The sequence below is a fragment of the Sus scrofa genome, chromosome 13, assembly GCF_054392235.1.
Source record: "Sus scrofa isolate SSC_HxYL_T2T_F1_AM1 chromosome 13, Sscrofa_HxYL_maternal_Yorkshire_Landrace_v2.0, whole genome shotgun sequence".
Classification (NCBI taxonomy): Eukaryota; Metazoa; Chordata; class Mammalia; order Artiodactyla; family Suidae; genus Sus; species Sus scrofa.
Window position 1 is genome coordinate 87,564,712 of NC_139395.1, and position 7,813 is coordinate 87,572,524.

The 7,813-nt window shown below is 54.8% G+C and overlaps 1 long non-coding RNA gene across 1 annotated transcript; it reads left to right on the forward strand.

The window, feature by feature from the left end:
- Nucleotides 1-2,779: 2,779 nt before the first annotated feature.
- On the forward strand, nt 2,780-7,190 carry LOC146397452 (uncharacterized). The gene is made up of 3 exons (XR_014824251.1): nt 2,780-3,469; nt 5,275-5,553; nt 6,993-7,190. It is a non-coding gene; the product is annotated as an uncharacterized LOC146397452 (long non-coding RNA).
- The last annotated feature ends 623 nt before the right edge of the window (nt 7,191-7,813 follow it).

Consider the following 7,813-nt stretch of genomic DNA (forward strand, 5'->3'; position numbering starts at 1 on the left):
TAAGGGTGTGATTTCTGTCATGGGTGAGATACTTTAGGGGTAAAGAAAGCTATTCCAAATACCACGAGGGCACCAGTTCCTACATTTCCTAATTGTATTCTGTATTATACAAGTAGAACACTTTCATCTCAACCAGGTGGTTCTGAGGAAATGAGGCTCAGGGGTCTTCACGGTGTCCTCACAGGGATGGGCAAGACATGAGCCTCTTCTGCCGACATCCTGTCCACCTGGCCAGGAACAGGGTTGTAAGGGGGGGCCTGGCAGTTGCATGCTGACCCCTTTTACTTAGAAGTCCTGCTCACAGGTGCCTAGTGGGGGATGCTGATGAGCTGGGTATGGGTGTGAGGAGAGGTGAGCCCCTCTTCTTCTCCATTTGTGATGGCATCGTCTGCAGGTAGAATCATCATCCCAGATTCTGGGATGATGAAAGTGAGGGGAGAAGGGACAGTGGGTGTGCAGGTGTCCCTCTAGGGTCTGTGTTAGGGTCAGGCTTGTCTGTGGGGATCCAAGGCAAGCCATCTGGGTTTGAATAAGGAGGCCACCTTGCAGATCCACTCCCTTCCCCTGTAGCCTGTTCTGGATGCCATCACAACCTGCCCCCATCTTTGGTGTGTGCAGGTCACTTGTGTGGCCTTGGCCAGGCCTGGTCTCTCCTAGGGCCACAGTTCCAACATGTGTGGCATATTTGGGATCAATGATTCCTGAAGCCCTGGAGCAGTCAGGAAACTGCAAGTGTTTGGAGCCGAGGTGGGTGGCTCATCCTTGTCCTAGGGGACCCGGCTGGGATACCTGAAAGCTGGTCACCTGGGAACTAAGTCAAGATGACAATACAGGAGAGCTCAGGGTTTGAGAGGCAGATGGATGTGGGCTTCAATCCCTGCTGGCTGTGAGCCCTGCAAGCTGAGTTGCCTTGAGCTTGTCACTTAACTTCTCTGATTCTTTGTCTAGAAAGTAAACTAAAGAGGGTGGTGGGCACTGAACAGAACTTGGGGGTCTCACAGGGTCCTAATTTGAGAAGGAGTTGAGGTTTTACATTGAAAATCTATCAGTGTTATTGCCCTGCTTGGAAACACTTCCCAGTGCCCTGGGACCCACACCTGCCCCAAGGACCCTTCTCCCCTCTTCACTCTGGCCTCTGTGGCCTCCTTATTCCTGAGTAGCTGCCCTTCTTCTCACTGGGAAGCTTCTCCCTTTTGTTCTCCTTGGCCAAATCCTGTCCATCCTTCAGGTCGAATTTCCTCAAAGAGGCCTTTCCCCATCTAACTGAGGACACGGTTATAATTTCTCATAGCACTGTTGCCTTAGGTCCATGGCTGAGCAAGATGGTTTCTTTCTATCTTTTGTAAATGGAGGCTAGCAGCAGGTAGCTCTGAATGTCCACGTGGCTCCACCCAGGAACTTAGGCTTCTTCTGTCTTGCTCCACAGTTCTCAACATGCTGCAAACCCCTCATAGACCAATATAGCTGCTCCAGCTCTGGCCATCACACCTTCATTCCAATGAGAAGGAAGAAGGAAGAGCAAGGAAGGGCTCACCTCTCCAAGCACAAGACACTTCTAAGGAAGTCACATGCTTCTTTCCACACCAGCATTGGTAGGAAACTTGTCACGTGGCCACTGTAGCTGTGGAGGAGACAGGAATGTCCAGCTGGCAATGTACCCAGCTGAGAAGGATGGAAAACACATTAGGGGTCAAAGACAGTGTGTGCCTTGACCCTGCGCCTTTCCCGCAGACTGTAGTCACTGCTCATTCAGTGGCGACCTGATGAACACCCCCCCAAAGGGTGAAGCCTTGCAGAGAAGGGGGAGCCCCAAACTTGTGCACCCTCAGACCCCTAAGCCTAGCAGTGTCTGGCAGATGGTTGGGAATATGGGAGAGAAGGGAGATGGAACTCATCCTAGACCCCAGCCTTGTTCCCCTCTTCCAGCCTGTGGTGGAAAGCCCCCTCCCCGCACGCTGTGTCTTTCCTGATCTCCAGAGGAGGGGGCTTCCACGGGGGCTGCCTGTGCCAGGGCTGCTCCGTGATTGGGCATAGAGGCCGGCCACTCCCCGTGGGGCATGCAGAATTATGTAAGGAGCTCGATGTGCAGACAGACCAGTGGAGGGAGCATTGGAATTGGAGCTGACAGATTTCCTGCACCAGGGCCCTGGTCCCTGAACACCTGCAGCCTAATTGGCAGCGCTACATCAATGGTTCTTGGGCACCGTTCGGCCTGTGAATCACCTGGGAACTTGTTAAAATCCAAAACTTCTGAGTCAGTAGGTTTGGGGTGATATATTTGGTTGTAAGTGACAGAAAGCCAGTAGCTTAGGCAAACGGGGGACTGACTCTGGCTGGGCTTCTTTTGCACAGCGTGGAGGCTGGTGGGCAGGTATGGTCGTGAGGACCCTGAGCTGCAAGAGAGCAACCCCCGTGCCCGGCCCCCCTTCACCGGTGCCCACAGGGAGCTTACACTCCCTGGGGTCCCAGCACCACTGTCCTGGCCAGGGATGTCCCAGCTGCCGTGGCCACTGTCCTGTCATAGGCTGTGCTGGGTTTGGGGATAGGGATGTGGGAAGTTCCAGAGAGGGCTGTGCTGAAGCAGCTGGCACTCTCCACGCAGAAACAAGCAGGACGCACCCCCGCCCCCCCAGCTGACTGCAAGTGCGGCCCCAGGCTGCTCCCTTTGGAGAAGCCTGATGCTTCTGAGGGGTCCTGGTCATGAGTGGGCTGAAAGGGGTCGGTGGAAACCTTTGTGAGGTAGGAGTCACCAAGCAACAGGGCTCAATACATTTTCCTCAGATTCAGTAGCACCAGGGCCTGGGTTGGGGGCTGGGTTATCCCTGGCTGGCAGTGGGGGAGCCAGGGCCCTGGGTTGGGAGGCAAGAGGGCAGGGCCGGTCTGGTGCCACCCCCGAGGGTGTGCGGTACACCCATAGGGCATAGGGACCACCTGGGGTGCCTCCTAAAGTGCACATTCTGCCCCCCACCCCAGGCTGGGCCCTTGAGGTGTGGCCAGTTCCTTAACCATGGCCTTGGACCCTCCATTCCTACAGCCCAGGTCCTGGGCCTGAACATTTGGGGTCCAGGGTGCAAACCAGAGCACAGCCAGTACAGCCCTGGGTGCTGTGTGGATGGAGCTGGGGACCAAGATGTAAAACTCAACACCTGGTTTAAAGACAGCCCCACTCTGGCTCCTTTGGCAATCTTGGCAAGAGTGTGAGTGCTAGGCCTGCGTGGCCCCCAGCTCCACCATCCCTCCCACTGCCTCACCTTTCTTCTCATGGCCCTGCTGCTGGCCCCATGGGCATCTGAGCTTGGGAACTGCAGCTGGGCATCCAGCTGTGTCTCTACTGAGAAGGCGTATCTATTGTTACAAGTCACTGTTTTCTATCAGATGCCTCAGATGCAAAAGCTTGGCTGTCTACCCATTTTGTAGATGAGGAAGCTGAAGCCCGGAACCTGAATGACTGCCCATGGTGGCCTAGCTGGTAAGTGGCAGAGCTGGTGTTTGGATAAAGGTTTGCCTGTCCTGCTTCCTTTGAGGGGGACCTTGGCTGTGCCCTCTGCCTCCTGACCTCTGACCTCAGCATCTTTACTTCTCTAGTCCCTTCCCCTGCCTTCCAGATGACAGCCCTCCTACAGTCAGTCTCACACCAGCCATTGATAGCCAGGGTCTCTGGCTTAAGAGAGGTAGGACGCAGGGATGAGCAGAGGTGAAGGGTCACATTCAGGGTCAAGGGCATTGGGGTGGACCATTGAGGCCCCCTGGCTCCCTCTCCAAGTGGCTTTGTGGCAGCCAATGCCTTGACCCCAGTCCTCAGCTTTTAGGGGTTTCCCGGGGCCTTGGTCAGAGCCCCCGTGGAGGTGGGGGCCCAGGGAGGGGTACCTCTTGGATCTCTTGCCTAGTGTCTGCTTGGTGGGGGCGGGGAGCAGCACTAGGATTCCATCATTAGCATCTGCAGCAAAGTCACTCTCACTTTTAGGAAAGTGTAATGGGGCCAGGGAGGGACAGGTGAGGCCATCATGAGGCACATGCCTCTTCTGGGCCCAGGCCAGGTTGTGAAGAAGCTCTGACAAAAGCAAGAGGGGCAGAAGGTGTGTACAGACCAGGGAGCTGCCTGGTTGAGGCAGGGGCCTGATGGGGAGGAAAAGGGGGAACAGAGGGAGGAGTGGGTGGGGGAGGAAAGGAGGGGGGGAGGGAGGACACATGGCGGAGGTGGGGGGGTGAATGAGCTTAGGACCAGGGCTCCTGGCCGCCTCCCTCTGCTTCCTCCCCTCTCCCCGGCCCATCTCCTCCTGTCTCTGTACCCCTTTCTCTCTCTTTCCAGTGCCCTTCCCCCACCCTGCCTACACCGCTGTCCCTCTTTTCTGCCTCTTTTCCATCTCACAATGTCTGTTCCACGGATGAGTCTCTCCCTACATGTCTCTCTCCCTGTCGCTACATGTCTGTATGTCTGTCAGTCTCAATCATTTTGCCTTAAGCACTGGCATCTGGGCTCACGTCTCCCCAGGTGTCTTTGTCTCCTTGTGCCCAGTCTTTCTCCTTGTCTGTCTGTCCATCTCCATCTCCCTGTGTCTGTATCTTCCCTGGGGGTCTGTCTGTACATCCATCCGTGGGTCTCAGGCAACTGGAAACACCCCCTGTGTCCCATTTGATGTGCGGTTGTGAGACTCCCTTTGAATATTGCAGGAGCTAGCTGATGGTTGCCAAGGGAACAGGTCAGGAGAAGTGGGGGGATGGGGGACCAGGAGCCAGGCGGGGGGTGCAGGGAGGCTTTTCTGTTTTCATCTTCTTTGGCGCTTTCCTTTTTCAAAGCATAAAAAAAGGGCGACAATTTAAAATGATTTTTCAAGAATCAACACGACAGAAATAATGGTCCTAATTGTGTTGGACTAAAAGGCAGTCAGGGAGGGTGCAGCTGCCCCTGGTGCCTGGAGGGAGTTAATGGCCAGATTCTGGGAGTGGGTGATGGGGGGCTGGAGCCACTCGCCAGCACTGGGCTGGCATTGCCTGCGGCCAGCTCAGGCGGCTCAGCCCTCAGATTTCCAGGCACAGGGTGAGCCTTTGTGGCCACACACAGGGGCACTGGGCTGTCTGCTGGCCTTTTAGTGGGGCCAGGGGCTGGGGGCAAGAGATGGACAGAAAAGGCCAAGTTCTGGCCATTCAAGACACAGCCGGCAGCCCAGCTCTCCACAGGCAGTGCTGCAAAAGCACCCCCCCCGCCGCCCCCCGCTCTCTGCTGCCCAGCCAGAGCTGGTTGTCATGGGGATTAACAGAGATTGTGCCACACAGCGCCCAGCATTCCAGCCCCTGCCGTCCAGCAGCCAGGCGGAGCGTCCTGTGAGTTTGGACTTGACCTGACCATCTGCTTCTGGAGTTGTCCTTGCGTGAACATTTACTTTACACCACAAGCAAGATCGGGCTCGTGCAGGACACGGTGAGCAGTTGGCAAGGATCGCAGCTCTGAGCAGCCACAAGACACGGTGTCACTAACCAGTGGGAGTTAGTGCTTCCTGGCGCCAAGCACTTTTATAAGCTCTCCCTGTGACTTCATCTACAATGGACGTTTAGGTGGGCCCTGTTATTAATCCCCTTTTACAGACAGGACACTGAGGAATTCAGCGACTACAATAAAAAACGAAAGTGCAGAGAGTGGGGGACTCAGGGAGCCAGGGACCCTACTGTGGTGTGGGAGGGGGACAGGGTATGGGAGGGGACAGGGTTTGGGGAGAGGACAGGGTGTGAGGAGGGGACAGGGACGGCCAGTGGTAAGCCAGTGGCTGGGGCAGGGACCACCTGTAGGCCCCTGAGGGCAGGAGAACTGGTGAGAGGTTTAAGCAGGAGCCTTGAACAGCTCACACATGGGAATCTTGGCCCTGCCCAGCCATCTGGTTCCACCAAGGCTGCAGGAAACCAGCTCAGTGTGGAGCCCAAGTAGGTGTTTGTTAATGGCTTCTCCTATCAACCATCCTAGCCCCCTTCTCCTCAATGCTACTTGGAAGCCCCTCTTTTTCCTGTTGTGTCGGCCCACCTGTTGGGGGGCCTTTGAGGGGGGATGGGCAGAGCTGACCATGTCTTGACACCCTTTGGCCACTGGGTCCCAGGCTCCTGGGTCCTGGGTGGGAGCCTGGGTTGTATAGAGACACTTTTGGGAGATTCTGTGTGGTCCAGAGCAGCTGTTAAGTCCTCTTCCCCCACGGCCATACCCCTTCCTACATGAGCTAGTCTAGCCCCTCACTGCCACCTTTTCTTGTTTCTGGGCTTTTCTGACCCTTGAGGGGCTGCCCTTCCAGAATGGAGCCAGTTCCCAGAGATGGAAAAGGACCCTCTTCCAGTGCACCTATTCTATGCAAACCCACCAGTCCTGGCCACCCTCTCCTTCCTCATTGGGCTTTCCTTCTCGGGGCCACTGTCCCCTGCCTTGATCATCAGGTCTGGTACCAGAGAGCAGTCCAGAGCTGAGTCACTATTCAACCAGCCTGTCCTAAGCCTACTCACCTCACCTCACTATTTCTTCTTGAGGAAAGCACAGTAAAGGCTTTCCCACAGTTGCTGACTCCTGACCTCCCTGGTGTTTCCCCTCCTGGCCCTATGCTGTGTGCCGACCCCATTTCTAGGGCCCTGGGAGTAACATTGACCTTCCCAACCCCAGGGGTCTCCTCATTTACTGGCCTTGCTAGACCTGAATCACAAGGGAACCCACCTCCTGGTGCATGGCATCGTCAGGGGCGTGCCAGCCCCTGCCCACCTGCCCTGCAGACCTGCTCTGTTTCCCTGGTGCCCACATGGCCCTCCTCTGGGTTTTGGAATTAGCTTTCTCCACTGCCCCTCTGGCTTGGCAGTGTGTGCGCTTCTGTTGATGGTCCGAGTGCTTTCCCCTGACTCCTTGCTATGGTTCCTTGTGGTCCCATGGTCCCCATCAGCCTGCGGGGCTGAGTGACAGGTGACCATGGCAGGGCCTGGGGTGGGGTGGCCAGAAGTCAACCTGCCTCTGCCTTCCCCCTCTGCAGGCTTCTTCATTGATGTTTCCTTTAAACTGTCCCAGGACGGACCACAAACATGCTAAACGATTCAGATCAGATGGAAGAAAGAGACCTCCACCCACCTTCTTCAAGTTTTTTCTCTTTAGAGACAATAATTGGCACCAAGTATTTCTCCAAATGTATTCATTCTGCTCCCACCTCCACAATTTTTTGCTGTTATCTGCACCACCTGTGTGATTATTTATCTAATAATTTTCTTTCACTTGGCTTGCTTTCTGGAAAAGTCAGGTGTATATAATTTACATAATTGGAGATATAATTTACATACAGTTAAAGGTATCCACTTTAACGGTACAAATCCATAAGTTTTTGGCAAATATGTGTAGTCCTGAGAGGACCAGTACAACCAAGACATAGAATAATGCCCTCACTGCAAATGTCCCTGTTCCCCTCTGTCCTCCATCCTCCCTGCCACATCCAGCCATGGGTACCAGTCTGATTCCTGTTCCTAAGATTGCACCTTTTCTAGGATGTCACATCAATGGGATCACATAGCATGTGGCCTTCTGTGCTTGGCACCCTCCTCTCAGTGGGATGTTACTTTTCGTTAAAAAAACAAGCATAGCGAGTTCTCACTGTGGCTCAGCAGTAATGAACCTGACTAGTATCCATGAGGATGTGGGTTTGATCCCTGGCCTCACTCAGTGGCTTAAGGATCCTGTGTTGCCATGAGCTGCAGTGTAGGTCAAAGATGTGGCTTGGATTCTGTGTTGCTTGGCTGTAGTATAGGATGGCAGCTACCACCCTGATTTGACCCCTATCCCCAGGAAATTCCATATGCCGTGGGT